This window comes from Pteropus alecto, unplaced genomic scaffold (assembly GCF_000325575.1).
Source record: "Pteropus alecto unplaced genomic scaffold, ASM32557v1 scaffold157, whole genome shotgun sequence".
NCBI lineage: Eukaryota > Metazoa > Chordata > Mammalia > Chiroptera > Pteropodidae > Pteropus > Pteropus alecto.
In genome coordinates this window covers 2,398,958-2,399,561 of record NW_006440626.1, presented here as the reverse complement: position 1 = coordinate 2,399,561, position 604 = coordinate 2,398,958, and positions in this window count along the sequence as shown.

Sequence of the window (604 nt, the reverse complement as noted above, 5' to 3'; positions counted from 1 at the left end):
ATTCCTGCCACCCGGGGTGCCTGGACATCTGCGCCGGGGGCCCCCATGGCTGGGTGGATTGGGAATGGCTGGCTGGGGCCAACGTGGTGACCTGGTGGGTTCCAACCTCCTGAGGTTTTCAGTAAGCAAAGGATTCTGCCAACCCGGGGCCCTGGGCCATCCACACACACAGGGAACGATCTCGCCGACCTAGGCAGCTAGAGGGCTTCAGCTGGTACGAGAAAACAAAACGTATTTTTAAGAATTGCCATTTTGGAGTTTGTCCTCTAATACTGAGCTGTCCTAGCAGACAAGCAGAGACATGCACGGGAGGCATAAGAGGAAAATGAACAACACAAGATCCCACCTCCACCCCGCCTGGCTGTTCCTTTGTATTGGGGCCTGGTCTGGGGATCTCTGCTGAGGCAAGGCAGCGTGCAGGTGCGGGCCTGGAGGGGTGTAGTTCTAGCCAGCCTGGGCTCTGCTATGTCACCCTGGGCAGGGTGTCTTCCCCCCTCCTTTGGGAGGTGGTGACAAAGGGGTCCTTGGGCAGCTGGAGGAGAGAACAGGAGGGCCAGTGGGTCGGGGCCAGGTGCTCCTGGGTCTCTGATGAATGACGGGATAA